This window comes from Hypanus sabinus, unplaced genomic scaffold (genome assembly GCF_030144855.1).
Source record: "Hypanus sabinus isolate sHypSab1 unplaced genomic scaffold, sHypSab1.hap1 scaffold_947, whole genome shotgun sequence".
Classification (NCBI taxonomy): domain Eukaryota; kingdom Metazoa; phylum Chordata; class Chondrichthyes; order Myliobatiformes; family Dasyatidae; genus Hypanus; species Hypanus sabinus.
Window position 1 is genome coordinate 137,385 of NW_026781801.1, and position 8,371 is coordinate 145,755.

Genomic DNA, 8,371 nt, shown 5'->3' on the forward strand with positions numbered 1-8,371 from the left:
CCTCACTCTGAATAAACAGTGACTCTGTACAGTTACACAGTGAGTGACCCTCACTCTGAATAAACAGTGACTCTGTACAGTTACACAGTGAGTGACCCTCACCCTGCATAAACAGAGACTCTGTACAGTCACACAGTGAGTGACCCTGACCCTGAATAAACAGAGACTCTGTACAGTTACACAGCGTGGGACCCTCACTCTGAATAAACAGTGACTCTGTACAGTTACACAGTGAGTGACCCTCACCCTGAATAAACAGTGACTCTGTACAGTTGCACAGCGTGGGACCCTCACTCTGAATAAACAGTGACTCTGTACAGTTACACAGTGAGTGACCGTCACTCTGAATAAACAGTGACCCTGTACAGTTACAAAGTGAGTGACCCTCACTCTGAATAAACAGTGACTCTGTACAGTTACACAGTGAGTGACCCTCACCCTGAACACTCAGTGACTATGTACAGTTACACAGAGAGTGACCCTCACTCTGAATAAACAGTGACTCTGTACAGTTACACAGTGAGTGACCGTCACTCTGAATAAACAGTGACCCTGTACAGTTACAAAGTGAGTGACCCTCACTCTGAATAAACAGTGACTCTGTACAGTTACACAGTGAGTGACCCTCACCCTGAACACTCAGTGACTATGTACAGTTACACAGAGAGTGACCCTCACTCTGAATAAACAGTGACTCTGTACAGTTACACAGTGAGTGACCGTCACTCTGAATAAACAGTGACCCTGTACAGTTACAAAGTGAGTGACCCTCACTCTGAATAAACAGTGACTCTGTACAGTTACAGTGAGTGACCCTCACCCTGAACACTCAGTGACTCTGTACAGTTACACAGTGAGTGACCCTCACTCTGAATAAACAGTGACTCTGTACAGTTACACAGTGAGTCACCGTTAAAGTCCTGCCCACCATTGAGCAGTGTCACCAGAGAGGAGCATTTGTCAATAGGGACCCCCACCAACCAGTTCACGCTCTCTTCTCGCTGCTGCCATCAGGAAGGAGGTACAGGAGCCTCCGGTCTCACACCACTAGGTTCAGGGACAGTTATTACCCCTCAACCAGAAGGGTTAACTTCATTCAGCCCATGTCTGAATGGGATTCCACAACTTACTGACTCACTTTTAGTGACTCCACAACCCATTTTCTTCAATATTTGTTACCTGTTGACTATTCTTTTGTTTTTTTATTATTATTTCTAATTTGGAGTTGCAGATAGTTGCTTTCTGAACAGTGACCTGTCTCAATTTTTTATTGTTTCTGTTCTGTTGCTTTGGATTCACTGTGAATGCCCGTCATGCAGGGCTGCATCTGGTGACATACCCATACGTCGACAACAAATTCACTTGAAACTTTGACGACCAAGTGGACAGTCAGAGACTTTTCCCCAGTGTGCAAATGGCTACTATGAGGGGGCTTAGTGTTAAGGTGATTGGAGGAAAGTATACGGGAAAGGGGAATGTCAGAGGAAAGTGTTCTTGTCTACACAGAGTGATGGGTACACAGAATGCCTTGCCAGGGTAGGCGGGAGAGACAGATACATTGGGGCAAGTTGTAAGAGATTCTTCGATAGGGACATGGACATTAGAAAAATGGAGGGAAGGCGCAGATTGATCTCACAGTAGCTTCAAAGATCAGCACAACATTTTGGGCTGAAGGGCCTGTACTGCACTCAGGGTCTAACACTACCTCGCCTTTTGTACGCTGCGTCTGTATTTAAAAGACCCAGTAGCGTTTCCAGCCGTGTCTTCACACAGTCCATCTGCACAGTTACACCCAGTTTCTGCACGTTCAGAAACGGCTGAGTCACTGCGCCGTGTCTCTCCTTTCCCCGCATTTACACTTCACGTTTCCCTTTTCCCAGTACTTAACAGACATTTATGCTCGTCCAGGGCTGAGGCCTGGACAGGTAGTTGTAGTCATAGAAATGTACAGCACTGTGACAGGCCCTTTGGCCCATCTGGTCCATGCTGAAACATTTAACCTGCCTACTCCCAGCAACCTGTACCAGGACCACAACCCTCCCATCCATGTACCTCCCCAAACTTCTCTAAAACATTGAAATTCAAATCACACGCACCGCTTGTGTTGGCAGCTCGTCCCACACTCTCACCACCCCCCGAGTGAAGAAGTTTCCCCTCATGTTCCCCTAAGACTTGTCCCCTTTAGCCCGTGACTTATAGTTCTCGTCCATCTATACCCTTCGCCACCCTATCAAAGAGAAACGTAGAAAACCTACAGCACAATACAGGCCCTTCAGCCCACAAAGCTGTGCCGAACATGTCCCTACCTTAGACCTACCCAGGCTTTACCCACAGCCCTCTATTTTTCTAAGCTCCATGTATCCATCCAGGAGTCTCTTAAAAGACTCTATCGTTTCCGTCTCCACCACCGTCACCGGCAGCCAATTCCACACACTCACCACTCTCTGCGTAAAAAAACTTGCCCCTGACATCTCCTCTGTACCTACTTCCAAGCACCTTAAAACTGTGCCCTTTCGTGTTAGCCATTTCAGCCCTGGGGAAAAGCCTCTGACTATCCACATATCAATGCCTCTTATCATCTTACACACCTCTATCAGGTCACCTCTCATCCTCCGTCGCTCCGAGGAGAAAAGACCAAGTTTACTCAACCTATTCTCCTAAGGCATCCTCCCCAATCCAGGCAACATCCTTGTGAATCTCCTCTGTACCCTTTCTACGGCTTCCACGTCCTTCCTGTAGTGAGGCGACCAGAACTGAGCAGGGGACTCCAAGTGGGGTCTGCAAGATTACCTCTCGGCTCTCCCCTCAATCTTCTACTTTGCAAGGAATAAAGTCCTCACCTATTCAATCTTTCAGTACAACTCATTCCTTCAGACCTGCCACTTCCTGCAGCTGTGTCTTCCCGATACCCCCTCCTACCTGCCTGTTGTATTTCTGAGTTTCAGGGCAAATGCCCCAAATTCACCCACATCCAGACAAATAATAAACAACACTATCAGTTAACACACACAAAATGCTGGTGGAACGCAGCAGGCCAGGCAGCATCTATAGGGAGAAGCACTGTCGACGTTTCGGGCCGAGACCCTTCGTCAGGACTAACTGAAAGGAAAGATAGTAAGAGATTTGAAAGTAGTGGGGGGAGGGAGAAATGTGAAATGATAGGAGAAGACCGGAGGGGTTGGGATGAAGCTGAGAGCTGGAAAGGTGATTGGCGAAAGCGATACAGAGCTGGAGAAGGGAAAGGATTTTGGGACGGGAGGCCTCAGGAGAAAGAAAGGGGGGGGGAGCACCAGAGGGAGATGGAGAACAGTATGTCAGGGTAAGAAGGGGAGGAGGTGCATTAACGGAAGTTAGAGAAGTCAATGTTCATGCCATCAGGTTGGAGGCTACCCAGCCGGTATATAAGGTTTTGTGCCCCCAACCTGAGTTTGGATTCATTTTGACAGTAGAGGAGGCCATGGATAGACATATCAGAATGGGAAGGGGATGTGGAATTAAAATGTGTGGCCACTGGGAGATCCTGCTTTCTCTGGCAGACCGAGCGTAGGTGTTCAGCAAAACAGTCTCCCAGTCTGCGTCGGGTCTCACCAATATATAAAAGGCCACACTGGGAGCACCGGACGCAGTATACCACACCAGCGGACTCACAGGTGAAGTGTCGCCTCACCTGGAAGGACTGTCTGGGGCCCTGAATGGTGGTGAGGGAGGAAGTGTAAGGGCAGGTGTAGCACTTGTTCCACTTACAAGGATAAGTGCCAGGAGGGAGATCAGTGGGAAGGGATGGGGGGGGGGGGGGGGGGGATGAGTGGACAAGGGATCCTTGCGGAAAGCAGAAGGGGGGGGGGGAGGGAAAGGTGTGCTTGATAATGGGATCACCATCAGTTCTCTTGTTGCCAGAATACTGGACTATTCCCTGCCTCTGACCGATCATACAAGCTGTTACAGACATCTCCGGGGTGCCGCTCTCAGTCAGACAGACCGTGACTGGGACGGCAGACGAGACCTCTTCAGAACTGCTGGTGGAATATGAAGACATATGATGGTCACTCAGAGACCCTGGTGGGGACTGAGGACGTACAGTCGGCAATCAGAGACCCTGGTGGAATCTGAGGATGCATGGTGGTCAGAGATCTTGGTGGGACCTGAGGACGTACGGTGGTCAGAGATCTTGGTGGGACCTGAGGACGTACGGTGGTCAGAGATCCTGGTGGGATCTGAGGACGTATGGTGGTCAGAGATCCTGATGGGATCTGAGGACGTATGGTGGTCAGAGATCCTGGTGGGATCTGAGGACGTACGGTGGTCAGAGATCCTGATGGGATCTGAGGATGCACGGTGGTCAGAGATCCTGGTGGGATCTGAGGACGTACGGTGGTCAGAGATCTTGGTGGGATCTGAGGATGCATGGTGGTCAGAGATCCTGGTGGGATCTGAGGACGTATGGTGGTCAGAGATCCTGATGGGATCTGAGGACGTATGGTGGTCAGAGATCCTGGTGGGATCTGAGGATGCACGGTGGTCAGAGATCCTGGTGGGGACTGAGGATGCACGGTGGTCAGAGATCCTGGTGGGATCTGAGGATGCACGGTGGTCAGAGATCCTGGTGGGAAATGCAAACATACAGTGGTCAGAGGTCCTGGTGGGAAATGCAAACATACGGTGGTCAGAGATCTTGGTGGGATCTGAGGATATACAGTTGTCACACAGAGATCCTGTTGGGATCTGAGAACGTTCGGAGGTCAATCAGAGATCCTGGTGGGATCTGAGGATGCACGGTGGTCAGAGATCCTGGTAGGATCTGAGGACGTATGGTGGTCAGAGATCTTGGTGGGATCTGAGGACGTATGGTGGTCAGAGATCCTGGTGGGAAATGTGGACGTATGGTGGTCAGAGATCTTGGTGGGATCTGAGGACGTACGGTGGTCAGAGATCCTGGTGGGAAATGCAAACATACAGTGGTCAGAGGTCCTGGTGGGAAATGCAAACATACGGTGGTCAGAGATCTTGGTGGGATCTGAGGATGTATGGTGGTCAGAGATCCTGGCGGGAAATGCAAACATACGGTGGTCAGAGATCCTGGTGGGATCTGAGGACGTACGGTGGTCAGAGATCTTGGTGGGACCTGAGGATGTACGGTGGTCAGAGATCTTGGTTGGATCTGAGGACCTACGGTGGTCAGAGATTTTGGTGGGACCTGAGGGTGTACAGTGGTCAGAGATCCTGGTGGGACCTGAGGACGTACGGTGGTCAGAGATCCTGGTGGGATCTGAGGACGTACAGTGGTCAGAGATCTTGGTGGGACCTGAGGACGTACGGTGGTCAGAGATCCTGGTGGGACCTGAGGACGTACGGTGGTCAGAGATCCTGGTGGGATCTGAGGACGTACGGTGGTCAGAGATCTTGGTTGGATCTGAGGACGTACGGTGGTCAGAGATCTTGGTTGGATCTGAGGACGTACGGTGGTCAGAGATCTTGGTGGGATCTGAGGACGTACGGTGGTCAGAGATCTTGGTGGGACCTGAGGACGTACAGTGGTCAGAGATCTTGGTGGGACCTGAGGACGTACGGTGGTCAGAGATCTTGGTGGGACATGAGGACGTACGGTGGTCAGAGATCTTGGTGGGACCTGAGGACGTACGGTGGTCAGAGATCTTGGTGGGACCTGAGGACGTACGGTGGTCAGAGATCTTGGTTGGATCTGAGGACGTACGGTGGTCAGAGATCTTGGTGGGATCTGAGGACGTACGGTGGTCAGAGATCTTGGTGGGATCTGAGGACGTACGGTGGTCAGAGATCCTGGTGGGATTTGAGGACGTACGGTGGTCAGAGATCTTGGTTGGATCTGAGGACGTACGGTGGTCAGAGATCTTGGTGGGATCTGAGGACGTACGGTGGTCAGAGATCTTGGTGGGACCTGAGGACGTACGGTGGTCAGAGATCTTGGTGGGACCTGAGGGTGTACGGTGGTCAGAGATCTTGGTGGGATCTGAGGACGTACGGTGGTCAGAGATCTTGGTGGGACCTGAGGACGTATGGTGGTCAGAGATCTTGGTTGGATCTGAGGACCTACGGTGGTCAGAGATCCTGGTGGGATCTGAGGACGTACGGTGGTCAGAGATCTTGGTTGGATCTGAGGACCTACGGTGGTCAGAGATCTTGGTGGGACCTGAGGACGTACGGTGGTCAGAGATCCTGGTGGGACCTGAGGACGTACGGTGGTCAGAGATCTTGGTGGGACCTGAGGACGTACGGTGGTCAGAGATCTTGGTGGGACCTGAGGTGTACAGTGGTCAGAGATCCTGGTGGGACCTGAGGACGTACGGTGGTCAGAGATCCTGGTGGGACCTGAGGACGTACGGTGGTCAGAGATCTTGGTGGGACCTGAGGACGTACGGTGGTCAGAGATCTTGGTGGGACCTGAGGACGTACGGTGGTCAGAGATCCTGGTGGGATCTGAGGACGTACGGTGGTCAGAGATCTTGGTGGGACCTGAGGACGTACGGTGGTCAGAGATCTTGGTGGGACCTGAGGACGTACGGTGGTCAGAGATCTTGGTGGGACCTGAGGACGTACTGTGGTCAGAGATCTTGGTGGGACCTGAGGACGTACGGTGGTCAGAGATCTTGGTGGGACCTGAGGACGTACGGTGGTCAGAGATCTTGGTGGGACCTGAGGACGTACGGTGGTCAGAGATCTTGGTGGGACCTGAGGACGTACGGTGGTCAGAGATCTTGGTGGGATCTGAGGACGTACGGTGGTCAGAGATCTTGGTGGGACCTGAGGACGTACGGTGGTCAGAGATCTTGGTTGGATCTGAGGACGTACGGTGGTCAGAGATCTTGGTGGGACCTGAGGACGTACGGTGGTTAGAGATCTTGGTGGGACCTGAGGACGTACGGTGGTCAGAGATCTTGGTGGGACCTGAGGACGTACGGTGGTCAGAGATCTTGGTGGGACCTGAGGACGTACGGTGGTCAGAGATCTTGGTGGGACCTGAGGACGTACGGTGGTCAGAGATCTTGGTGGGACCTGAGGACGTACGGTGGTCAGAGATCTTGGTGGGACCTGAGGACGTACGGTGGTTAGAGATCTTGGTGGGACCTGAGGACGTACGGTGGTCAGAGATCTTGGTGGGACCTGAGGACGTACGGTGGTTAGAGATCTTGGTGGGACCTGAGGACGTACGGTGGTCAGAGATCTTGGTGGGACCTGAGGACGTACGGTGGTCAGAGATCTTGGTGGGATCTGAGGACGTACGCTGGTCACTCAAGAGATCCCAGCTGCTCACTAAAAGCAGCAGGCTCACAGGGACAGACAGCCCCACAACACAGTAAGTCCACAACACAATCCCTGAATGCTCCCCGACCCAAATGAATCCCTAGCCATCCTCACGACTCCCACTATTCTCTGACCCTGACTACTAGCTCCTGACCAGACCACTGCCCCATCATCCCATCTTACCCCGTCCATCCCGACTCCAACCAAGGTCTCCTGACACCAAGCACTGCACCCCCAAACTGGCCACCGCCCACGACCTCCGACCCAATACCAGCTCACAAACGCGAACATCTCCTCCGATCCCAACAACACCACCACCCCCCCACCCTGCCTGTCTGCACTACTGCTCTCCCGACCCCAGCAATCCCCCGTCCGACCGCCCCCACCACGTGGGAGGTGCCTCGCCTCCCTCCTGGAACTGCAGGTGTCAGGCAAAAGCAGGCACATCTCTCCCTCTCACTAACCCTCTGCAAGCTTTCACCTCCTCCAGCCCCGACCCTCTCCTGCCTGAAGCGTAGGGCCCAGAGCTTCTCTCGGTGCGGCGGGGACTGTCCCGACTGCAGGGTAACTCTTCGTCCCGGGAGGGGTGAGGGGTGAAGACAAACCACAAGCTCACCTAACTGACAGTTCCTCCCCACCCCCGTGGTCCCAACTACCCACATACGGGCACCTCAAGTCTCCAGAAGTTCCTGTTTCACATTTATTTAACTGACTTACAGGATCTTATCTACGGAGAGATTTTATTTACAGGCCTGTCTGGCCCCTGGGAGCCACATCGACTCAGCAACCCAACAATTTAACCCCGGCCTAGTCACAGGACAATTTACAAAACAGTGATTAACCTACCAACCAGTACGCCTTTGGACAATGGGAGGAAACCCACCCAGTCGCAGGGAGAACGTACAGACTGAACTCCCGACTCCCCAAGCTGGGTAACTGGGGAACCCCCTCCTCCTCCTACCCCCCCCCCCTACCCCCAGAGTTAGAAAGCTCTGTCCCAGAAACCCAGCTTCGATCACCAACCCTGTACATAAAACCATCCGCTAAACTTGCCCTCTTCGCTGCTTCCACTGGCACTTTTGGGGCATCCGCA

General features: G+C 52.7%; 1 protein-coding gene across 1 annotated transcript in view; it reads right to left on the bottom strand.

The window, feature by feature from the left end:
* Positions 1-8,371, bottom strand: part of LOC132390544 (cyclin-dependent kinase 12-like) — a 147,273-nt gene that overhangs the window by 137,139 nt on the left and 1,763 nt on the right. The window lies entirely within an intron of this gene.